General features: G+C 38.6%; 1 long non-coding RNA gene across 1 annotated transcript in view; it reads right to left on the bottom strand.

The window, feature by feature from the left end:
* Positions 1 to 7869: 7869 nt before the first annotated feature.
* Positions 7870 to 23509, bottom strand: part of LOC145529785 (uncharacterized) — a 29802-nt gene continuing 14162 nt past the window's right edge. The window contains exon 2 of the long non-coding RNA XR_014071345.1: positions 7870 to 8219. This is a non-coding gene — a long non-coding RNA (uncharacterized LOC145529785). The remainder of the gene's footprint in view (positions 8220 to 23509) is intronic.

The raw sequence follows: 23509 nt of genomic DNA, 5'->3' as shown, positions 1-23509 counted from the left end.
TTGATCATCATAATCACTAGCAGTCACTGATAAGAAAATTTCAAAGCTCCAGTATACTAGCAATTTCAGTCACTGTGTCTGTCTGCCTATGACAGACCTCTAGGGCAATCACTCCTCTAAAAGCCACTGATGGAAAGAGAAATCTAACTGAATATTGCACAACCTCACTTGAGGCCTCCCATTGACATTATTAGACCAAAGGTGAACAAATACTTCCAAAGCAGCAGATTTGTGTGTGTGTGTGTGTGTGTGTGTGTGTGTGTATGCACACCCAGGTTTGAACCATGGGTCAGGAAGATCCTCTGGAGAAGGGAATGGCTACCCACTCCAGTATTCTTTCCTGGAGAATTCCATAGACAGAGGAGCCTGGTCAGCTACAGTCCGTGGGGTCGCAGAGTCAGACATGACTGAGTGACTAATACACACACACACACACACACACACACACACACACATATATATAAAATTTTAAGAACATTATATTTTTAATTTCATGTAATTATAGCTTATGAAATAAAAATAAATCTTTCAAAAATCATCTAGGCCAATCAGACCCCTTTATGGGCCATTTAAACTAAAAGAATTGAGATAATGACTTATTTAGCTCAGGGAACAGCAGTTTGAAAAATTACAAGGCAAAGTTGAGCCCAAGAAGAACGGTATGAAAACTGAAGGTGTCAAGATGTTGAGCCCCTGTATTGGCAGAAAGTGCGATGCTGAGGAAACATAGGTAGAGAAGAGAGACACAGAGAACCAAAGACAGAGAAAGCATGCAGCTTATAGAGGAGGATGAGAGAGCTTCTGGTCCAAGAGATGCCTTGATTGTAAAAAAAAAAAAAATTCTGACCCAGTTGTAGTCTGTGTCAATCTTGACAATAACTCTGATTTTCCTTGAGACTCAGAGATGTCGAGTCACTTGCTTGAGATTATTCAGTGAATACGGAGGGGAGCGGGTATTTCAATCCAGACTGGCTTGACCCACTGCTTTTGGTTTTTCCAGAACATGGTATTGTAGTGGAGCCTTTACATACGTGGAAGAAGGTATGAGTCTTAAAGATCAGTGTGTATGATCTATTGCTCCGTCTTTTTTTTTTTTTCACATGTGTGTGTTTGCATATGTGGATTATAGGCTCCTTTTTAAAATTTGTTAGCTGTATTGGGTCTTCATCGCTGCACGCCAGCTTTCTCTAGTTGTAGTGGGCAGGGACTACTGTTTCTTGCTGCCCACGAGCGTCTCATTGCGGTGGCTTCTCTCAGTTATAGACTCCTTTTGACGATTTACAAAGTGCTCCTCTATCTCATCTTTCGCAATCTTTTTCAATGACAAAGTTTCTGGCAATTGAGTATTTTACTGGAATAAACTAACTTAAATTTTCTACTTATATTTTATATGAGATTCCCAGACTAAAAAGTCACAAAATTACATGAGAGAAGAGTCCAGAAATCCCTTTCAGATAACCAATTAAACACTCAGGAGTTTCTAAAATCCAAGAACTGCTTGGTATTACCAGTCAGCTTGGTGCTCTTTGAAGGAATTCAAGTGTCCAGACAGCCATTGTTTCAGCTTTAAATATAACTGGCAAACTTCCAAAAATATCTATACTTATGGTCATCAACACTTTTATCTGGTGTTCAATTGAAGCCCTATATATCGTATTCACGGATACACAGAGTGTTGTCTCTGGACTCTGTAAACCACAAGATGCCTGTGCCTTGAGACCACCTACATGCCTTTCCCCAGTCCCCCAATATACAACCTTTAGCTGAATAATACTTTGGTAAACAGATAGGCAAAGATATGTGTATGTGTAATTTGGCTTTCTCGAATCTGAACAATCTATTACGCATTACCCTTTTCACTTTCCTACTATGCTTACAAGGAACCATACCATCAACTTGTATTTATCTTGCCCTCAAATCTAATAAAAAGATCACAAATAAATGACAAAGAATAATACAGTCAGTGTGGCTCACTCCTTTCCATCATGCCGAATACAGTGAAAATATTGCTGAGATGAGAATTAGGAGATGTAGTTTCTTGTTCAGTTTAATTGCTGGGAGTGTGACTTTAGACAAGTAATTTAATCTCTGAAAAACCTTCCAGAGTGAAAAGAAAAACCCTGTCTTGCCTTTCAGTTCAGACAACTCTGAACAGATGGGTTGATGCATGTGGCAATATACTTAACACTTAAAAAAGTAGAAGGGGTCTGCCTATGAATGAAAGAAGAGTGTCAGGTTAGCAATTAGCATTGAGAGGAGACCCATTGTATAGGGGGTTCTATTTTAAGAGATATGTTTATTTTATAATTGCCAAAAAGCAAAATGGGCCTCTGATGTTTACTTAGAAATAATCAGCTCGGTTTGATCCTTTTGTTTAAAAAATATTTTGTCTTATAGATAAATCTCTTCAAAAAATAAGCAATTATTACAGTACAATTTTTGGTACATCCACCTGCTATGACATCAAACTGGTGCTTTCATTCCAGGATTTTGGAATGTAGGAAATAAAATGATAACAGAGGAATTATCCATGATAATTCAACAATTATTTTTATAGGCATCCACATAAAAAAGTGTTAATTAATGGAAAAAATACACTAACAAAATGACTAACAGTGTTTTCTGATGTTGTGATGTTGTTGTTGGTTTGTTGTATTCTCTCATGCTAATGTGAATTTTTAAAATTTTGCACATTTTGAAACTTTACATTAAGTGTGTGTGTGTGTATGTGTGTGTGTGTGTGGTTGAGGGGAAGGACTTTGGGTGGCAATGCTTTGAATTCTATTGGGACACATTTTCCTGGAGTTATTTGCTTCTTAAAACAAGTCAATACTGTCATTTATAACCATAACCCTGAAGGCATCATAGTTGCCTAAATATATAAATGAAATGAAATGTGCAATTTGCAGAGTGTTTAGCTGAGTACTTTAAAATATGGAATGGTTTGGGGGAATATGTACAAGTAAAATAAAATCATATGTGATGCTATCTACGAATGTTTATTAAATGCATCTCTGTGGTTGTGTTTGACGTTCTAAGGGACACAATGAATGTAATTGTGAAATTGAAGAACAATAAAGATGGAAGGAATTTAAAATGAGTCTTATCTAGCTTGTATGCTTCACTGATGAAGAAACTGAAGTGAAAGAAGATAAGTCCTGAGGTCACTAAGCTAGCAAGAAATAGGGCTCATACCCAGGATTCCCAAGACCTAGTTCAGAGCTCCTTCCAACACACTCCCTTTAAGAGCCCTGCTTATGCATCCTGTGAATTTCCCTAACATGCTTACAAATAACCAAGCAATCGTCTAAACCCAGTGTTACAGCCATAACAGATCTGACCGTTAACTTTAGGCTTTGTCAACACCTTTAACAGTGGGTAGGAGTCTTTTGGCCATTACTAAATCATTTGATTAATGTCAATAGTCCAGATCTTTCAGGTTCTAAAATGGATGACTCTATGGGCAGGGAGCTGATTGGACGGTGTATTGGGCCTATGTACAAAGGGTGTATGGAAATGCATCCCTTTTCTTCTTGCTGTGTAGATTTGCTTGGGAGTAGAGGCCAGAGAATTGTTAGAAAAGAGAATTCCTGAGGGTAAATCAAATCACAAGTCTTTAGAGAAAAACAATCAATTAGGTCACGTATAGATCACCTCATGTGGCAAGGATAGGGTTGCTTCTCAGGGACTGGACCTTTGTGTTGTATTTTATCTCCAAATTGCTTTGCAAAGACATCAAATATGCACACTCCCCATTCTTCTGTTCCACTGTTTACCATATAATGGCCCATTATGAAGGCTTTGCTGAAGGCAGAAATTAACCTTTTGGAGAAATTTCCTTTCATTAAGTCTAGTTACATGAATCCAGACTGATTTTCTTTCTGATGGGAGGTTTTTTTTTTTAGCCAGTATTTAAGTGCTCTGGGCTTGACTGTCTGTGAGAGACTTCCTGGTGGAAACAAAATTGTTAGCTATGGTCTCCATGGTGATTTTTTAAGGCCAAGTTTGAATCACTCTTCTAAATATTGAGGCATAATTTGTGAATGCAACTGAATGAATAATAATAGAATCATCAACAATACAGCATTACCTTTAATTCTGGTGTTTGAGACTTTCTGCAGACTTGCTCATAACTGACCTTCAAATTGGTTTCTCAGCATGACCTTAAAGGTTGCCCTTCCTCAATCATGTTGTCCTAGCCAGGCAGTTGTGTTTTCTTTCACAGCACTGTATATCTGGTTCTTTAAAGAGCAGCTCTATTCCACCCACTCCTGGGTTTTTTCCTTAAATCTGTTTCATTGTGATCCTTCTTATTTTATGCAATTCACATAACATAGGCTCCCTTGCCCTAGGAATCAATACATTGGAAAGAACTCTGTTTTGAATATCAGGAGACCTCAGTTTTAACTGTCAAAACATGTTCTATGGCTTTATTTAAGTTTCTCGGTCTAAAAATCCAGAAAGTTGGGCCAGATCATTTCCAATGTCCTTCGTCTGTAGATTTTATGATGAATCTCAGTCACAGAAACAGAACAATACAGTCATCAGAGAGCTCTGTTTTCTTGCTCCATCTTTTTAATAGAATGGTTTTCATCCATTGTCTTTTCAAACGTGTGCTTCAAGTTCAGAAATATGAAATGTAACCAAAAGGTGCTGTGAGCTAATGAGAGGAAGAAGTGAATTGACCTCTCTGAGAAGATGACTGTTCCGATAAACTTGCAGAATGGGTCTGCAGGCTGAGAGTGCTGTTAACCACATGTTACCAGTGACAAAGTGGAGATATCACATGATTTATTTTTTATTATCTTTCTTTAAGTATCCAGAAAGCAGTTAAAACAAGAAAAATTCTAATAAATCATTGTTGGCCAAGAATAAGTAAGTGAGTTTTAGGGGGTCATCCATTTAGGACAGTAGACCAGAGTGTGTGAATCATCAGATGGACCGAGGGGAAAGTGAATGAACCTGCTGGTGTTTGTTGAGCTTGTAACGGGTTTTCTTCTCTTCTCTCACATGTCCCTCCATGTTAAGCTACACACAGGTAGAAAGGGAGTAACCAGAAAGCAAACTCCCCCTGAAAGCGCTCCCTCAAGTCCTGCATAGCTAAAAAAAAAATTATTTGTTGAGTGCTACTATGTTTTATCTATACGTTATGGAGTCAGTATAATGTGGTGGGTAAGATTACAGCCCCAGGAACCAGTTAACACAGTACTTAAAGTACTGTGTGTCTCATAGGTAGCCAACAATAAATGTTTAATAGGATTAATAGTTGTTGATCCTGCAGGTTACAGATACAAAGTGGAGGAAATAAGGTTTCTGCCTTCATAGACAACCAGAGTAAACCCTACCTACATTAATGAATACTTCAAAAACACCGTGTTTGAAAAAAATTGTGGTTAAAAGGATAAAATGTAGTTCAACATTCTGGACTGTTCTTCCCTTGGTACTGCCCACCACATTTCCCAAGCTTATGTAATTATAAATTGAACAAACATTGGTTTTATGTTAAAATGTAAAAGGCATAGAATACAGTTACACTGTAACCTGGGTAGCATCGGTCCTCCAAGCCGAAAAAGACTTCTTTTTATTATGGGCATGAAAATGAACTCAGCTAGTTTTCTCCTGACTCCTCAACCTTCCTGCCTTCTAGATGCCTCCATCCTATCCTTTTGACTATTGAGCCCCCCTTCATGTCTTGTGTGACAGCAGAGAGGAATTAGAGGGCCTTGCAGTGTTTTAAAAATTAGCTGGCTTAGACAATAATGAGGGTGCTGTGAGTTACCTCGGGGAAGAAAGTGATTTTACATATGACATTAAAATTAAGTGTATGCTTAATATATGTCCTACAAACACATTGTACCTTCTTTTTCTCCCTTGTCCTATACAGTTGTTATTGTTCAATGGTTAAGTTGTGTGAAATGCTTTGTGGCCCCATGAACTGCAGCACGTGAGGCTTCCTTGTTGTTGACTATCTCCCGGAGTTTGCTCAAATTCATGTTCATTGAGTCAGTGATGCCATCCAACCATCTTATCCTGTCAACCCCTTCTCCTCTAACCCTCAGTCTTTACCAGCATCAGAGTCTTTTCCAATGAGTTGGCTCTTCACATCAGGTGTCCTAAGTATTGGAGCATCAGCGTCAGTCCTTCCAATGAATATTCAGAGTTGATTTCCTTTAGGATGGACTGGTTTGATCTCCTTGCAGTCCAAGGGACTCTCAACAGTATTCTCCAGCACCACAATTTGAAAGCATCAGTTGTTTGGGGTCCAGCCTTCTTTATGGTCCAACTCTCACATCCATACATGACTACTGATGCTATATAGTAGGTTCTTGTTCAGTTCAGTTCAGTCTCTCAGTCATGTCCGACTCTTTGTGACCCCACCGACTGCAGCATGCCAGGCTTCCCTGTCCATCACCAACTCCTGCAGCTTGCTCAAACTCACATCCATAGAGTTGATGATGCCATCTCATCTTCTGTCATCCCCTTCTCCTCCCACCTTCAATCTTTCCCAACATCACGGTCTTTTCCAATGAGTCTGTTCTTTGCATCAGGTAGCCAAAATATTGGAGTTTCAGCTTCAGCATCAGTCCCTACAATGAATATTTAGGACTGATTTCCTTTAGGATGGACTGGTTGGATCTCCTTGCAGTCCAAGGGACTCTCAAGAGTCTTCTCCAACTCCACAATACAAAAGTATCAATTCTTCAGCATCAATCTTTCTTTATGGTCCAACTCTTACATCCATACATGACTATTGGAAAAACCATAGCTTTGACTATATGGACCTTGTCAGCAAACTAATGTCTCTGCTTTTTAATATGCTGTCTAGGTTTGTCATAGGTTCTTGTTAGTTATCTATTTTATAATAGTAGTATATATATATGTATATATATCGATCCCAGTCTCCCAGTTCATCTCCCCCGCCTTGGTGTCCATGTGTTCACCCGTTCATTCTTTAGGTCTGTGTCTCTATTTCTGCTTTGCAAATAGGTTCACCTGTACTGTTTTCCTAGATTCCATATATATAGGTTAATATACTATATTTTTTTTCTTTTCCTCTCCAGGGGTCTCCCAGATGCCAGACATAAAGGTTTTTCTTACAGTGATCCTCTGATTACCTTTACTTGCCCCTCACCCATATGTTTTAAGAGAACTTTAACAAACTGCAGTTATTCACAAACGTGATGGCCCTGTTTGGTTTTTGTTTTGTTTCAATAAATGACATGGCACCTCCTAGCATGAAGGAAGCATGGTTTCAACTCTGAAATATTACTGCAGTTGGCCTTTACTTGGGATGGGAGCCTTTCCAATGGGGACATTGTTTAGCCATTCGTTAAACACTTACGGTGGGGGAAAAAAATTAAGTGCATGCTTGAATCCAGGGACTGCACTGTAAGGCAGCCAATCTACTCGGAAAGGCATGGCCGGGGAGAAGGCAGTGAGGACAAGGCCCGTTCTAGGCCTGGAAACAGGTAGCTGATGGGAGAAGCTTCTCGGCTGCTCCAATAAGGGTGGTAGCAGAGATGCTGAACTCCTCCAGGGGCAAGCTGGGCTCGACTCCTGCTGTTACTCTGCCTTCTCTAAAATCTCTGGGACCATGGCGGCAGCACCGTGGTCTCTAACCTCATCGTGTTTCTGAGTCGCCCACGCTCCATCCTCAGCTCTGTTAAGGAGAGAGTTTATGGAGACACGGAGAGCCCCATGTTTGTGTTTAGCCCCGCGTCAGGTCTGAGTGATAATGAAATCTTGTTCCTGTCACGCTGGGGGATTGCAGAGAGCAATCGGAGACTGGTAAACAGGGGAACTTAGCGTGATAATTGTACGTGGATTTTAAAGGGCAGGTATGATTAGAAATGTGACTCTAAAAAGGCATTTCAACGCTTCAGATTTATTTCCCTTCCGTGACTCTCATGTCACATCCACTTAGTTTACAAATATAAGCAAGAGTCCTAACTTCAGAGGTGGGAAGCTCAGAAAGAGCTTGGATGAAAGCAGCATCATGCCCCGTCCTTCTTGGCCTTTGACGAGCCCTGGCCACCAGTGTGGGACCGAAGGCGGTGGGAAGCAGCTGAGCAGGCGGGAGGCTGATGGATGGTGATGAATGTGTCCGATGTGCGGTGCATCTGCTAAGCAGGTGCTCCAGCCTCGGGTTCCTGTCGCGCTGATTAATCCAGAGCGTGTCAGCCACCCTCGCTGTACCCCTGCTCTGTCAACAAATGCTTCTGAAAGGACAGATTCCAAACTGTAAGCAGAACAACTTGTTTTTTAAAAAAAGACCAAAAAAAGGAAGAAAAGAAAAAAAAAAAGAAAAGAAATAGAAAAAAGTAAGAAGCAGCAGCAAAGCCCTCACTCTGTGGCAAGCCTTGTAGTAGTAGGTGGGAATTCTAGACGTCTTTATTCTTGTGGCAAACTGGCTATTATCTGCTGCATTCTGACACATTCTCTGAGCTGGACAGCTCCAAGGAATCCAGACTCAGCATCATGCTATATACTAGGCTTTATGCCAGCACTTTCACTTAAGTATAGGAAGAATGTTAGCAAGACTAATAACATTTTCTTTTCTTTCAACCTGTGAAGTATCATATGCCATCTACTACCTGTTGTTAACTGTTTTGTCACTAAGCCCTGTCTCTTTTGCGGCCCCATGGGCTTCTCTGTCCCTGGCATTTCCCAAGCAAGAATACTAGAGTGGGTTGCCATTTCCTTCTCAGAGGATCTTCCCAACTCAGGGATTGAACCCACATCTCCTGCACTGGCAGGTGGATTCTTCACTGCTGAGCCACCAGGAAAGCCCCTACTACTTCTATTTGTTACACTGCTCCATTGGGGGCAATGCAGGGGGTGGATCATTTAGTCTCCTAGCATTCCTTGTTGTGAGAAACTCAACTTTTGGGAATCCCAGCTAAAGACAAGGTTATTCAAAGATAATCCCAATAAACCTGATTCCCAGTTTCCTAGCATCTATGGGAAGACTTGCAACCCAAATCTGGTCAATAAAATTGAAATGGAAGTCTGCTGGGAAAGGGGTGGGAAGAAGTAATTTTTAAAATGCTTGCTTTCCTGATGAACAAAAAGGGATATGATTTCCAACAACTTTTACTCCTTTCATAGACTTTCTGTCTTATACTCAGATACGATGGCTGGAGCTCCAGCAACCTTCCTGTGATCAGAAGATAAAGGCTATAAGAGTGGCCGACACAGTAGACCTACTATAGCTGACTCACTGAAATGACAGTAATTGCCTACTTCTGCCGTTGTTGTGGGAGAAAAGCAAAGTCTTGTTTTTTAAAGCCTGTGTAATCAGGTTTTATATTGTAGAAAGCTAAACACTTCCTACCTGTATGGTGGAAAAGGATGGAACTGTTCTTTATCACTGGAGGGAGATTCAGCAATTGCAAGCACCTAGTCTAAGATGTATAACCAAACTGAGATTGACCCAAGTAATTATCACTTTGTGGGGATTTGGGCAAAGCAGATGTGAAGTCTTGAAGCAGATGGTGGAGTTCTCTGAATGGGTGGAGATCAAAGTTGAAGCACCACAAAGTCTTTTAGGGATACTCTGGCTGCTTAGGTCAGGGTATATAAAAGCAGACTCTGTCCTGGTAGAGATTAACAGATCTGAGCTTTAAAAAAAAATTGGACTTCACAAAAAAATCTCATTTTACAGTTGCTCTACAATGCTGGCTTACTTTCTACTGTACAGAAAAGTGACTCAGCCACACCTATACAAATATCTTCTCCTATTTTTTGGATTTATTTCTTATTCAGGTCATCACAGAACACTGAGTAGAGTTCCCTGTGCTATATGTTAGGTTTTCACTGTGTGTGTATTACATCACTTCAGTCATGTCTGACTCTTTGTGGTCCCATGGACTGTAGGGCCTCCTCTGTCCATGGGTTTCTCCAGGCAAGAATTCTGGAGTGGGTTGCCGTGCCCTCCTCCAGGGGATCTTCCTGACCCAGGGATTGAACCTGCCTCTCTTACGTCTCCTGCATTGGCAGGAGGGTTCTGTACCACTAGCACCACCTGGGAAGCCCAGGTTCTCATTAGTTATCTATTTTATACATCACAGTGTATATATGTCAATCCCAATCATCCCACCCCCCTTCCCCTCTTCATGTCCATACACTAGTTCTTTACGTCTGTGTCTTTATTTCTGCTTTGCTAATAAGGCTGTCATACAGAATGAAGTAAGTCAGAAAGAGAAAAAAAATATATTGTATATTAACATGTATATGTGGAATCTAGGAAAATGGTGTAGAAGATCTTATTGACAAAAGAAGACTGAGGTTCTACACTAATTTGATTTCATTTTTCTGGGGAACTGCACTAAAACAAAACAAAATTTTTTAAAAAACTGTCTTCTCTTAGGACCTCAGGGCACGAGTCATTTTCAGGCAAAAGAGGAACTCCAGCATTGTCCTGTTATAAAGAGCCCAAGTGTAAAGCCTGCTTCTCATGCCATCCCTTATACTTCTCTCTCTCTCCATCTGGCTCTTGCTTCTTGCCACTTCTGACATTTCCACATTTGCCTGTTTGCACTTCTACATAGCCTTTCTAGGAATGTATTTCTCCCCTCAAGCCTAGCATAGTGCCTCCCTACAGAAATGCTGCCTCAGTGCTTTGCCTGCTAAGTCACTTCAGTCATGTCTGACTCTGTGTGACCCCCATGGGCGGTAGCCCACTAGATGCGTCTGTCCATGGTATTCTCCAGGAAAGAATACTGGAGTGGGTTGCCCTCCAGGGGATCTTCCTGACCCAGGGATCGAACCCACATTTCTTACGTCTCCTGTATCCGGCAGGTGCATTCTTTACCACTAGCACCACCGGGGAAGCCTTTACTCTGCCTGAGTTGGGAATACTAAATCCCACAACAATGGGGGAAGCCAACCAAATGTGCTGGCCTTCATTCAGGCTGAATCTTGATGCCAGTGGAGGTGCAGCATTTCTTTTAAACCTTTATTTATTTATTGGCTGTGCTGGATCTTTGTTGCTTCATGGGCCTTTCTCTAGTTGTGGTAAGTGGGGGCGACTCTCTAGGTGTGGTACTCAGGTTTCTCCTTGTGGTGGCTTCTCTTGTTGCAGAGCAAGCACACAGGCTTCAGTAGTTGGAGCACTCGGGCTCTGGAGCACGGGTTCAGTAGTTGTGGTTCACGGGCAATAAACAGCACAAGCCTGATCTCAAACTAGCCAGTGTACCCTATTCTCTTCATTAAGATAGCTGTGTCAACTCTGAACCCAGAGAATTGGGAACTCAAATGGTACTCTCCTCTTTAAGCTCCTCCCCACTAAACACACACACACACACACACACACACACTCACACTCACACTCACACTCACTCCTCTCTCACTCAGTACACAATGGTGTAACCAGAATAAGATGACAGTAGTGAACACTCCCACTTGGAAAAAGGAAGGTGAGGGAGGCAGCAGATACTGATCATAGTGATTCTCCTTGAAAACTGAAGATTTTTAACCCCCAGTGGAGTGGGGTTCTAGTCAAGCCTTGCACATGCTCTCTAGAAAGTTTTGTTTGTCCATTTCCTCTCTATTCCCTCCTCTGCTGTAGGAGGGGTTCATCAGAGGTCCTAAAATTGTCTCAAGTTTCAGGCAGAGACATTTTGCAAACTTGTGTCTTCTTAGATTCATTCCTTTGAAAATGCAGCTGGATTCCGATTCACTGACTTTCACTCAGCTCCATGTGCTAGTAATCGGGCCTTGATAGCTTCAGAGATATTATATATTAGAGTCATTAGCCTACTTATTTTTGCCCTCATACCTCTCTCTCAACTTAATTAAAATTACCTTAAAGCTCTCAGATTCCATCTGATCTTTGCCCTGAATCATATTATCCCTCTACAAGGTTAGCCTGGACATTTGTCATTCAAAGTCATTTCCAATTTCTTCTCTTACAGCTTGAGCTTCAGAAATAGTTTTCCAACCCTACAAGGCTCCAAATTTCCATACTCTTTCTGTTTTATTCCAACTCATTTCTGCTTGTACACAGGTTAATTTATTCAGCTCATCTCTGTCTTATAACAACCTTCCTAAATTCACAGTAGTAGCTAATATATCACTAATAACAGTTATTTTAAAAAAAATTTCCCTAGCGTTGCAAACTAGGAAAAATGTTCTGTTCTCAATGTTTTCATTGTTAAGCATGGATCATCTTCTCAGCCTGCTGAACCATGTTCTTCATTGCTTACAGTTTATGCCCTTACCAATGCCACATACATCAAGCTTCTGTCATGTGATACCCTATTTTTGGAACTGATATTCATTTTAATTAGGATAAGTAAGTTTTACTGTTGAAGCATACCAATCTTCAAATCTCCATGACTTAACAGAATAAAGGATTATTTCTCATTTAATTCGGGTAACATACAGATGAAACGCCCTTCTTTCTTCCCCAAGTTACACGTCTGAAACACACAGTCTTCAAGATCAGCATGGCAGAGGAGGAGAAGAAACATTTTGTCTAGCTTCTTGAAAAGGGAACCCCACCCCCAACTGTTGGTGGGAACGTAAATTGGTATAGCCACTATGGAAACAGTGTTGAGGTTCCTTTAAAAACGAAAAACAGAGTTACCATATAATCCTTCAATCCCACTTCTAGGCATATATCTGAAGAAAATTATAATTTGAAAAGATATGTGCACCCCAATGTTCAAAGCAGCACTGTTTACAATAGGCAAGACATGGAAGCAACCTCAGTGTCTATCAACAGAAGAATGGCTAAAGAAGACATGATAATACAATGAAATATTACTCAGCCATTTAAAAGAAATAAATAATGCCATTCACAGAATAAAGATGAACCTAGAGATTGTCATACTAAGTCAACTAATTCAGACAGAGGAAGATAAATATCGTATACTATCATGTGAAAACTAAAAAGTGATACACGTGAGTTAATTTACCAAACAGAAACAGACTCACCATCATAGGAAACAAACTTAAGTTTACCAAAGGGGAAAGGGGCAACTCCTATAAATTAGGAGTTTGGGATTAGCAGATACAAACTACTATGCATAAAGTAGATCTTATAACAAGATCTTACCATATCTCACAGGGAACTATATTCAATATCTTATAATAAACTATAATGAAAATAATCTGAAATTAATATCTATTACATATGCAATATATATGTATGTACTACATATGATATATATATAACTGGATTACTTTACTGTACTCCAGAAACTAACACACTATTGTAAATCAACTAAACTTCAATAACAAAAACACAAAACCCCACAAAAAATGTCTTCTCGAAATAGAGTCAGGGAAAGTATGTTTCAGATTGAAGGATCAGCATGTGCAGAGAAAGCAAATTCTAGGTTAAGAGTGAAGGGACTAACTCAAAACTGTTTTTGATGATGAAAAGATGCATTCCAAGATATCATTACGCTGGACTTCTTTTTGTTCTGGCTTTTAGCAATTTTGAGGACATATAGAATTCATGGGAGGAATGGAATAGGGAGGGACAGAAATACAGTATTTGAAATATTACAAGAACATGTAGTACCTACAGACAGGAACAGAATATTTTTTGTCTAACTATTGCTTTTTATTTTTAATTTTCATTATTTAGTTTTAATTGGAGGGTAAGTGCTTTACAATATTGTGTTGGTTTCTGCCATCACATCAGTGTGAGTCAGCCAGAGGTATACATATGTCCCCTCCCTCTTGAACCTCTCTCCCACCTCCCACCCCATCCCATCTCTAGAGGTCACAGAGCATCAGATTTGAATTGCCTGCATCATACAGAAAATTTCCAGTGGCCATCTAATTTTACGCATGGTAATGTTCATGTTTCAGTGCTACTCTTTCAATTCTTCCCACCCTTTCTTCCCCGACCCCCTGCCTCTATGTTCACAAGTCCATTTTCTGTGTCTGCATCTCCATTGCTGCCTTACAGATAGGTTCATCAGTACCATCTTTCTGATTTCATATATATGTGTTAATATATAACATTTGTCTTTCTCTCTCTTATTTACTTTACTCTGTGTAATAGGCTCTAGGTTCATCCACCTCATTAGAAGTAACTCAAATGTGTTCTTTTTCATGGCTGAGTAATATTCTATTGTGTATATATACCACAATTTCTTCATCCGTTCATCTGTCAGTGGACATCTAGGTTGCGTCCATGTCCTAGCCATTGTAAATACTGCTGCAGTGAACATCCGGGTACATGTATATCTTTTGATTATGGTTTCCTAAGTGTATATGCCCAGTAGTGGGATTATTGGGTCGTATGTTAGTTTTATTCCTAGTTATTTTTAAGGAATCTCCATACTGTTTTCCATAGTGGCTTTGTCAATTTGCATTCCCACCAACAATGTAAAAGGGTTCCCTTTTCTCCACACCCTCTCCAGCATTTATTAGAACTAGAATATTTTTAATGCCTTCACTTTCAGAGATGAATATATGTGTTTCACATTACTTAGAAAACAAGTTTAATTAATCATTATCTTTCAGTTAGTTCTGCCTTCAGGACTTGCTATAAGGGCAATCATTATGGATCACCAAGATAGAATGACAATATAATTTATTGACCAAACTTGGACACTTTTGTGAGTGAAAGGCTATGCTATAAATACAGTAGGGCAACAAGTGTTAACCAATTGTATCCTGGGAAAACAGGGATATATGGTCTCATAGAATTTCTATAAAAATGATGAAATGTGTCACATCCATATGTATAATGTAAAAGTAAAAAAGTATGATATTAATAAACAAATAGGTATTCTAATTCTCATAAAATGATGATCTAATGCACAGTTGATAAATGAAGTTATAAATAAAATATTTGATACCATGCAAAGAGTTCATAATACATTAAGATATGAGAAAGGTTAAAATTTTATTTCTATTCATAGTGTGGAGGAAAACATAGTGCAGACTTTTACAGCTTATTAACATTGTTTAACTTGAAATGCTGAATGGCAGAATGATGTGTGTGTGTGGTGGTGGTGTGTGTGTACTTTTCCTTTACTTAATCATATTTTCTAGCTTGATTCATTCTTACTAGTCAGCAGTTTAGGGAGTTCTGTAAAGTCTTTAAAAAGTCACTTTTGGACTTGACCAAGGTTTTTAACTAGTAGATTCAGCTGAAGGGCAGCTCAGAGTCAAAGAATAATAATTCTTCCCAAACGTATAGCACTTTCACTTTAAAGTGCTTCCATGTGCATTATCTGATTTGATCTACTCAACAGCAGACAGGTATTATAATTCTCATTTTACAGTTTCAGATTTGGAATTTCTGAAAGATTAACTTAATTGCCCAAAGTCAAAAAGATGTTTGGAGGTAAGGTGGGAATATAGTTCCCGCCTCTCAACACTGAGTCCAAATTTCTTCCAAAGTTAGATTCTTGGCGAGCTCCTGGCTCGCTGGTTGTGACCTGAAATTTTATTACAGACAGCGTGAGGGGCTACTATTGGGTTAAAGGGGGTCTCTGGAAAATTTGTCTTGAAACTTCATATGCACTACTGATGTGTTTAGCAGATTGGGTCTTGCTTGATCACCAGAAAATTAAAACACTGAATTTAATAAAAATTCAAACTCTAGTCACATAATCAGAAGGCTTGATTGTGTCTGAAGGATGTAACATTTAAGATTTTATTTTTCTTCCTGGTAGAATTTACTCCAATTCTATTTTATATAGTTTAAAGTATTAGCTTGGTTTTCCCCCCCATAAACAAAAACACAGGGTCACAAGCCTTCTCTTCATTTATAGTAAACTTGCTATCATTATTAATGTATCTTAGGAGATGTTCATAAAGAGTGTGGGGGTGATTGAAAGGAGTTAAGCATTAATTTAGCTTCTTTGGTGGCTCAGCTGTAAAGAACTGGCCTGCAATGCAGGAGACACAGGAGATGCCAGTTCGATCCCTGGGTGGGGGAGATCCCCTGGAAAAGGAAATGTCAACCCACTCCAGTATTCTTGCCTGAGAAATTCCATGGAGAGAAGAGACTGGCTGGCTACAGTCCATGGGGTCACAAAGAGTTGGACATGACTGAGTGACTGAACAGGCAGGAACACACATAAGCATTATTTTAGCCTTTGCACGCCCTCTGCTTATGACTCAGAAATGTGCATCTTCTCCTTTGGGTTTGTGAGCAATACTTCCTGTCAGGGCTCAGATCTAGCTAGGAATATTTAATTAATCGGTCAGAAACATAAAGATCTGCCATTGTTGTTTCTTTGGAAGTTAAATGCTAAATTTGTGAGTGATGGAAAAGAGTTATTGGATAAATCCCTAATATATGTTTCCTGATGCTTATTCTAATGAATATAAAGCTTCTTGACTCCTGTTGATTATGTATATTTTTGAGTTAGAGCAGACACTTAATTTCATATTTAAATAATTGCTTTGAATGATCACAGGATTAAAGGACAGTCACTCACATCTGCATAATTTCTAGTCTTGAAATCTGATAACCTAGTCTCAGAGACCTGGCCTCAATTTATATTGTTGATGTTTAATATTTAGTATTCCTTTGAAATTTATAGCAAGTATTTCATAAGTTATTCTCAGTAGACTTTACGTCAGGTACTTAATAGTTTGTTATTCTGAGACCCTATAATTGCAGATGGCATTTAAAATGGTTGTCTGACCACGGATTAAGGTGGAAAGGGAGAGAACTTTGTGAGCTAATTCCAGGGAAGCTTTTCAATTAATTTATGTACTTATTTTTGATATTTTGTTGTCTTTTCATTTGCCAATAGTAAACAAATAAAATCGGATTTTGTTTTACAACATGAAGCAAAGAAATGTGGATGCAATAGACAGAAGTGTATAAATCTTGACTGAGCACCATGATTCAAATCTCAGCTTCCCCAGTTAGCAGTTGAATGAATTAGGGCAAATTAGTCTTACATTTCTCATTTGATTTCCTAATTTTAAAAAGACCTAATTTGTGAAGTTGTTCTTCCCATGTGGTGCTAGCAGTAAAGATCCTGCCTATCAATGCAGGAGACATAAGAGACACGGGTTCAATCCCTGGATTGGGAAGATCCCCTGGAGGAGGGCGTAGCAACCCACTCCAGTATTCTTGCCTGGAGGATGCCATGAACAGATTAGTCTGGTGGACTGCAGTCCATGGGGTTGCAAAGAGTTGGACATGACTTAGCTACTGAATAGCAACAAACAGCTTCTATTATGCTACAATAGCAGAGTTTAATAGTTGCAACAGGTATTATACGGCCCACAAATCCTATTATGCCTGTTCCTTTATGAAAAAAAAATATATATATATATATGTATATATATATAAATGTTGAATCACTATGTTGTACACCTGAAACTAATGTAACATTGTATGTCAATTATACTTCGATAAAAAAAGGTTTGCTCACCTCTGAAGCCTGGCGTGCTGCAGTCCATGGGATCACAAACAGTCGGACATGACTGAATGACTGAACTGAGCTGAACTGATCAGCCTAAACTCACTGATTAAAAAAAATGGAGAGAACAAAAACTATCAAAAATCTTGTAAAATTTCCAACAGGTGATGATTTTCAAGAAATCAAAAGCATAGAAATAATAGAAGATAATTTTATTAAATTAAAAAATAAAAAGATAATAGCAACAAGAATTATGTTTCCCTTTATGATAGAGTGGATTGTAGCAGAGGCTTCTTCCAGTGGCTCAGCAGTCAAGAATCTGCCTGCAATGCACGATTCACAGGAGAAGCAAGCTCAGCCCCTGTGCCAGGAAGATCCCTGGGAGAAGGAAATGGCAACCCACTCCATTATTCTTGCTAGGAAAATCCCATGGACATAGAAGCCTCATGAAATACAGTTCTTTGGGTCTCAAAGAGTCTGACATGGACTGACACCTTAACACCTAATCTGACACCCTCAGACCTAGAAAGTTAAACACCAATTGTTGGTGAAATATATAATAAAAAAGACTCACAATACTTGCAACCCAGAATTTTAAAAGCTCCCTTTCTGACTGAAATAATTTTATCTGCTGTTACTATGCTTAATAGAGGAGAAACCTACAATGGAGAAAGATAGACTAGACAGAAGTTCTAAAATTTATTATAATGATGTCTAGCAGTTAACGTAAAATTACAAAACAAAGAGAAAAAAAGGACTATAAAACAAGAGAAACTAAAATAAAAATAAATCATATACTAGCTGTACACTAAATTGTAATGATTGTTGTAGTGCAATAAATGGTCCAAATACTCCAATTAAAATACAAAAAATAATAAAATTGGATTAAAGAAAAAAGAAACACATGCTGCTTACCAGACATGCATTTTAAATGTCAGAGCATGAAAAATGGCAATTTAGTGGATGAAAAACAACATGCCAGGAACTAACTGAAAGAGTGACCATTGACATTTTAGGACTCAGTGAACTAAAATGGACTTAATTTAATTCAGATGACCATTATATCTACTACTGTGGGCAAGAATCCCTTAGATGAAATGGAGTAGCCCTCATAGTCAACAAAAGAGTCCAAAATGAAGTACTTGGGTCCAGACTCAAAAACAACAGAATGATCTCTGTTTCCAAGGCAAACCATTCAATATCACAGTAATCCAAGCCTATGTACTAACCAGTAATGCTGAAAAAGCTGAAGTTGAATGGATCTATGAAGACCTACAAGACCTTCTAGAACTTACCCCCCAAAAAGGTGTCCTCTTCATTATAGAGGTCTGGAATGAAAAAGTAGGAGGTCAAGAGATACCTGGAGTAACAGGGAAATTTGGCTTTGGAGTACAAAATGAACCAGGGCAAAGGCTAACAGAGTTTTGCCAAGAGAATGCACAGGTCATAGCAAACACCTTCTTCCAAGAACACAGAGAAGACTCTACACATGGGCATCACCAGATGGTCAATACCAAAATCAGATTGATTATATTATTTGCAGTCAAAGATGGAGAAGCTCTATACAGTCAACAAAAACAAGATCATGAACACCTTATTGCAAAATTCACACTTAAATTGGAGAAAGTAGGGAAAATCACTAGACCATTCAGGAATGGCCTAAATCAAATCCCTTATGATTATACAGTGGAAGTGACAAATAGATTCAAGGGATTAGATCTGGTAGACAGAGTGCCTGAAAAACTATGGATGGAGGTTTGAGACATTGTACAGGAGGCAGTGATCAAGATCATCTCCAAGAAAAAGAAATACAAAAAGGCAAAATGGTTGTCTAAGGAGGCCTTACAAATAGGTGAGAAAAGAGAAGCTAAAGGCAAAGGAGAAAAGGAAGGATATACACATCTGAATGCAGAGTTCCAAAGAATAGCAAGGAGAGATTAGAAAGCCTTCCTCAGAAATCAATGCAAAGAAATAGAGGAAAACAATAGAATGGGAAAGACTAGAGATCTCTTCAAGAAAATTAGAGATAGCAAGGGAACATTTCATGCAAAGATGGGCACAATAAAGGACAGAAATGGTATGGACCCAACAGAAGCCGTAGATATTAAGAAGAGGTGGCAAGAATACACAGTAGAACTATACAAAAAGATCTTCATGACCCAGATAACCACAATGATGTGATCACTCACCTTGAGTCAGACATCCTGGGAATGCAAAGTCAAGTGGGCCTTAGGAAGCATCACTATGAATAAAACTATGGAGGCGATGGAATTACAGTTGAGCTATTTCAAATCCTAAAAGATAATGCTGTTAGGGTGCTGCACTCAATATGCCAGCAAATTTGGAAAACTCAGAAGTGGCCACAGTACTGGAAAAAGTTAGCTTTTATTCCAATCCCAAAGAAAGGCAATGCCAAAGAATGTTCAAACTACCACACAATTGCACTCATCTCACATAATAGCAAAATAATGCTCAAAATTCTCCAAGCCAGCCTTCAACAGTACGTGAACCATGAACTTCCAGATGTTCAAGCTGGATTTGGAAAAGTCAAAGGAGCCAGAGATCAAATTGTCAACATCCGTTGGATCATAGAAAAAGCAAGAGAGTCCAGAAAAGCATCTACTTCTGCTTTATTGACTATGCCAAAGCCTTTGACTGTGTGGATCACAACAAACTGTGGAAAATTCTTAAAGAGATGAGAATACCAGACCACCTGACCTGCCTTCTGGGAAATCTATATGCAGGTCAAGAAGGAACAGTTTGAACCGCACATGGAACAATGGATTGGTTCCAAATTGGGAAAGGAATACATCAAGGCTGTATATTGTCACCCTGCTTATTTAAGTTATATGCAGAGTACATCATGAGAAATGCCAGGCTGGACAAGGCACAAACTGGAATCAAGATTGCTGGGAGAAATATCAATAACCTCAGATATGCAGATGATACTACTGTTATGGCAGAAAGCAAAGAAGAACTTAAGAGCCTCTTGATAAAAGTGAAAGAGGAGACTGAAAAAGTTGACTTAAAACTCAACAAAAAACTAAGATCATGGCATCTGGTCCCATTACTTCATGGCAAATAGATGGGGAAGCATTGGAAACAGTGAGAGACTTTATTTTTTAGGGCTCCAAAATCATCACAGATGGTGACTGCAGCCATGAAATTAAAAGACATATCCTCCTTGGAAGAAAAGCTATGGCCAACCTAGATAGCATATTAAAAAGCAGAGACATTCTTTTGCAGACAAAGTGCATCTAGTCAAAGCTATGGTTTTTCCAGTGGTCATGTATGGATGTGAGAGTTGGACTATAAAGAAAGCTGAGCACTGAAGAATTGATGCTTTTGAACTGTGGTGTCAGAGAAGACTCTTGAGAGTCCCTTAGACAGCAAGGAGATCCAACCAGTCCATCCTAAAGGAAATCAGTCCTGAATATTCATTGGAGGGACTGATGCTGAAGCTGAAACTCCCAATACTTTGGCCACCTGATGAGAAGAACTGACTCATTGGAAAAGACCCTTGTGTGGGAAAGATTAAGGCAGGAGGAGAAGAGGATAACAGAGGATGAGATGTTTGGATGGCATCACCAACTTGATGGACATGACTGTGAGCAAGCTACAGGTGTTGGTAATGGACAGGGAAGCCTGGTGTGCTGCAGTCCATGTGGTTTCAAAGAGTCAGACATGACTGAGTAACTCAACTGAACTGAACTAAAAGAAAGTTGGTATAAATATATTAATAGTTGTGTGTGTGCTCAGTTGCTCAGTCATGTCCAACTCATTGTAGCCCCATGGACTGTAACCTGCCAGGCTCCTCTGGCAAGAATACTGGAGTGAGTTGCCATTTCCTTCTCCAGGGAATCTTCTCAACCCAGGTATCAAACCTGTGTCTCTTGCATCTCCTGCATTGGCAGGCAGATTCTTTAACACTAGTGGCACCTGGGAAGCCCATATTAATATATTACAGTTTAAGAGAAAAGTTTTGCTAGAAACAAAGAAGTTTGGCTTACACAATAATAAAAGGGTTAATCCACCTATATCATATTAAACTTCTATAAAAATATTGCTTTGAAATACATAAAACAAATTTGTAAGAACTAAAAAAAAAATAGAAAAATACACAATATGGTAGGAGATTATTAGTACACTTTATTGACTAAGTGATAGAATAAGTAAACAAGCTGTAATCTGTGTTAAACATTATCTAAAAAAGATCTGTAGGAAATATACTTAATAGTAAAATCTTAAAAGCTTCTGCCTCAGAGACTGGGTCAGCAAAGGAGACTTACTATCATTACTACTGAAGTTACTTGCCAATGCAATGAGGTAAAGGGAAAGGAATTCAAAGAGTAAGGATTGGAGGTAGAAATTACAATTTTATTTACAGTTGACATAATTGTTTACAATTACATAATTGTAATTCAAAAAATCTACAAAATATTAAAACTAATAAGTAAATGTATCAAAGTTGCTCGATACAAGGGTCTTATAAAACATCAATTGTATTTCTCTGTACCAGTAACGAATGAAAAGGAAATATAATTTGAATAATGATTCTTTTTATGCTGGCTGCTAAACATCAAACCCTTAGTAATAACTCTAATAAAAGATTTCAAGACTCCTACTCTGAAATCTACAAAACTATGGAAAATTTTTAAAGAATTAAATAAACAGAGTCACATTATGTTTATAAATTATAATAATGGGCTTCCCTGGAGGCTCAGACAGTAAAGCATCTGCCTACAATGCGGGACACCTGGGTTCAATCCCTGGGTTGGGAAAGTCTCCTGGAGAAGGAAATGGCAACCTAGTCCAGTATTCTTGCCTGGAAAATCCCACGGATGGAGGAGCCTGGTAGGCTACAGTCCATGGGGTCGCAAAGAGTTGGACACAGCTGAGCGACTTCACTTTGTTTCTTTATATAAGTATTAATTCTCTCCAAATTGATTTATGGATTAAATACATTTCCAATTAGAAAAGATTCATAGTTTATTATATGCATTTTTTGTATTAGGGAAGAGTGAAGAAAGTTTATGTTTTAAAATGTATATGGAAATAAAAAGAGACAAGAATATTCAAAACAATCTTGAGGAAAAACAGAGTTAAAGAAATTGCAAAACCAGAAAGCAAGACCTTACAATGTCATAGAAATTCATATAGAGCTTTTAAAAACAGACCACGGGAACAGATTAGAGAGATCATAGTCATAAGTTTATCTCATATGAGACAAGATGACACTATAGTTAATAGGGAGAGGATGATAATTTTAATAAATGATGCTCAGTTAACTGATACCCATATATAAAAAATGTAATGTTGACCTTATCTCACATTAAGCGCTAACATCAGTTCCCAGTAAATTGTAGATCTACATTTGAAACGCAAAACAATAAAGCTTTTAAAAGGAAAAGGAATGCATTAGTGACCTTGTAGTAGAACAGAAAAACAGTTACCAAGAAAGGAAAAATATTAATAAATTAATCTCAATTAAAATTTTGAAGCTCTGTTTATTAGAAGAAACTATTCAAGAGTAAAAAGTCAGAGTAAGGGAAGATATCTACAATAGAAAAAAACCACAATGACAAACGACCCAGGCAGAATATATAAAAATAACTACAAATAATTAATAACAGGAGAAAGCTAATTAAGTTTAAATTGGAAAAAAAGACTTGAACAGATAGTTCACAAAAGAGTACACCAAAATGGTATATAAACATGAAAATGTGCTCGACGTCATTCATCATCAGGGAAATGTAAATAAAACTATAACACAAGAGTACTGCACAGGCACTGAACAAATGAAAAGCAAATATCAAGCAGGGCTGAGAGTGAGGTGAGTGAGACATCTAAGGTGCACATTTTAAGGAAGAGCGTACTTTTATATTTGATCAATGCACAGTCTGCACTAGTCTGAAGGTGAGTGCCTCCTTTCGTTTTGTGCTCTAGGCATCGAAATCTTAAGGAGAAACCCTCTTAGGTTCATGCAGTAGATTAGAGTACAGAACTCAATGAGAGTGAGCACTTTCTTAAGCTTTCAACCCTAGTTGCCTCTACCCACTTGTGACCCTGATGCTGAGCATTGTAAGGATAGGAATTAGTGGAAGTATTTCATTGGCACAACCACCTTGATAGAATTTTTGACGTATTTACTAAAG

This window comes from Giraffa tippelskirchi, chromosome 12, assembly GCF_054371585.1.
Source record: "Giraffa tippelskirchi isolate mGirTip1 chromosome 12, T2T-mGirTip1v1.2.pri, whole genome shotgun sequence".
Lineage (NCBI taxonomy): Eukaryota > Metazoa > Chordata > Mammalia > Artiodactyla > Giraffidae > Giraffa > Giraffa tippelskirchi.
Note: the sequence above shows the minus strand (reverse complement) of the source record. Positions and strands in the feature narration are given on the sequence as shown.